The 2,755-nt window shown below is 50.2% G+C and overlaps 1 pseudogene; it reads right to left on the bottom strand.

Annotated features, from left to right (window-relative positions):
* Positions 1-317: 317 nt before the first annotated feature.
* Positions 318-1,119, bottom strand: LOC132084247 (feather keratin Cos1-1/Cos1-3/Cos2-1-like; annotated as a pseudogene).
* Positions 1,120-2,755: the final 1,636 nt, after the last annotated feature.

Below are 2,755 nucleotides of genomic sequence, written 5' to 3'. Positions count from 1 at the left end.
AAACAAAGCCACTAAAAATTGGAAGTCAGCAGCACAGGCAGCACCAAGGGCAGCAGAGAGTCTGCACTCCTTGACTCTGGAATAGTTCCTGCATAATATTGGTCTACCTGCCCCACAAAGGGGAGAAACCAAATGGTCCCTATCAAGCTGGCCTTTGGGGAACATAGAAGCGCATAGGAACCAATGCAAACAATGGAAAGGGAGAGAAAGGCAAGTTTGGTCAGCTTTTGTGCAAACAGCACTCAAAACCAAGATCCTCTGCCCAACACCGTGTTCTGAGTTCCTCAGGATGTCTCGTTGGGGCTCTCTCAGCATCTTTAGCAGGGACGACATCTGTTGCCACCGTAGCGCCTGGTGATGGAGGAGATGTCAAAGCCCCCAGAGTTGATGGGCACTCCGTCAGAGCTAAGGATGTTGCCAACAGCAGCAGAGGTGGAGGATCCCACCACAGTGTTCTGTGGGAAGGAGCTCAGGATGGGCCCAGGAAGGGTCACCACCACAGCAGGTGGCTCAATAACAACAGTGGAGTTTTGGCACTGCCTGACACAGGGCTCGTTGCAGCTGTTGGCCAGTGGAGTGGGGCCACAGGGCTGGCAGGGACGGCACTGGGTGTTGCAGGACATGTCTTGAGGCTGCAGGTGCACCTGGCAAAGAGAACAAAGAGGAAACAGAGCACAAAGCTGGGTGGGTGGGTGAGGAGCAGCCTAGTTATCCCATCACAAAAGAGCCAAGGCCGCCATGAATGGGAAGCTGGAGACTGGTCCAAGAGCCCTACAAAGAGCAGCCTGGCTCAGGAAGTTCTCTCCCAAGCAAATAAAGCAAAAGGCACCATCACCAGCCTCCCCCCATGCCAGCCTCCTCCCTGCTTTCCTCTCTCAGGACCAGATGCTCCAATCCCCAAATATGAGAAAGCCAACATCACTTGAGATACCCACCAAGCAGAGATCTCACTTTGGCAGAGAAAGAGAAGGGACTTCAGACTCACCTGGTTCCCAAGCAGAAGGAAGCAAGAGAAGGGGATGAGAGAGCAGAGATTTGTGCTGCCTTTTATACCTGCCCTTGACTGCCGCAGGAGCAGGGGCAGCCTTTGCAGAGGTAACAATTTCCCAGCAAGCTCATCTTGAATGCAAACCAGCACACCTAATGATATGGGCTGTGCTTTCATTTCCTACACTGCTGCCTTTTCATTTCCAGGTTTGTTCCGTGCCTGTTCCCCAGTGAAGGTTTCTTCTGATCCCTGGGATTAAAGGCCTCAGGATTTCTAAGGCAGGAATGCAGCAGTGCAGTTTATGTACTGCATGGGCCCAGACCAGGAAAGTGATGCTATCCTGATCACTCTTCTGGGGTTGTTTGAAGTGTTGTTTTCAGGAAGAAACTGCAGCACTCATAGAATCATAAAATCATATAATCACAGAATGGCTTGGTCTGGATGGAACTCCTTCATAAAGAGAAGCAGTGACACTCACTAGATGAGATTGTTCCAAGCCCCATCCAAGCTGGCCTTGAACATTTTCAGGGATGTGGCAGCCTCAGCTTCTATGTGAAGTTCCATTGCCTCACCACCCTTTGAGTGAGGAATTTGTTCCTAACATCAAATCTACATCTTTCCTCTTTTAGTTTAAACCATTCCACTTTTTCCTATCAGTATCTGCCTGTGTAAAAAGTCAGCATCCATCTTTTTGTATGTCCCCTTCACACACTGACTGGCCTCAATGAGGTCTCCTCAAAGCCTTCTCTTCTCCATGCAGAACCCCAAATCTCTCAGCCTGTCTTCAGAGCAGAGTTGCTCCAGCCCTCTGAGAATCTTTGTGGCCTCCTTTGGACCTGCTCTAACATGTCTATGTCTTTCTCATGCTGAAGGAGAATCACTGCCCTCACCCTGCCAGTCAGGCCTTTTGTGATGCAGCCCAGGATGGCTTTCTGGACTGCAAGTGCAAACTGTTGGCTCACGTCCAGGTTTTCATCCACCAGAACTCCCAATTCCTTCTTCACAGGTCTGCTCTCAATGGGTTCATCTCCCAGTCTGTCCTCATGTGTGGGATTTCCAAATGCAGGTGCTGCACCCTGCGCTTGAACTTCTTAAATTTCATCAGGTTCTCATGGGCCCACTTCTCAAGTTTCTGCAGGTCTCCTTGGATGGAAATCTCCTTCTGTAGTGTCAGCTCAGCTTTGTGTCATCTGCAAACATGCCAAGAGGACACAAAATCTAATATCCCTGTGATTGAAAAAGATAATAAAAAGCACCAGTCCCAAGACAGAGCCTTGAGACATGTCCCTGTTGCCCTACCCCCATGTGGTCATAGAGCCACAGACCAAAGTTTTGTCCATCCAGCCATTTTCACAGTCACAATAGTACACCCTTCAAATCCATGTGTATTGGGTTTGCATGGCCTGGCTTTGGTAGCAGGAGGGCTACAGGGGTGGCTTCTGTGGGAATTTGCTGGAAGCTTCCTCAGTGTCCAGCAGAGCCAAAGCCAGCTGGCTCCAAGACAGACCCACCGCTGGGCTCATCAGAAATGGAAGTGATGCCTCAGGAATAACACATTAAAAAAGGGAAAAAAAAATATTGCATGGGTGTAATTGGGGCTAGAGAAAAGCAGAGTGACAATATGTGAGAGAAACAGCTCTGCAGACACCAGTGGAAAAGGAGGAGCAGGAGCTGCTCCAGGCTCCAGAACTGAGATTCCTGTGCAGCCCATGGTGAGGCAGCTGTGCCCCTGCAGCCCACAGAGGGCATGGGAGTGCAGAGATGCAC

The sequence above is a fragment of the Ammospiza nelsoni genome, chromosome 26 (assembly GCF_027579445.1).
Source record: "Ammospiza nelsoni isolate bAmmNel1 chromosome 26, bAmmNel1.pri, whole genome shotgun sequence".
NCBI classification, from domain to species: Eukaryota; Metazoa; Chordata; class Aves; order Passeriformes; family Passerellidae; genus Ammospiza; species Ammospiza nelsoni.
Note: the sequence above shows the minus strand (reverse complement) of the source record. Positions and strands in the feature narration are given on the sequence as shown.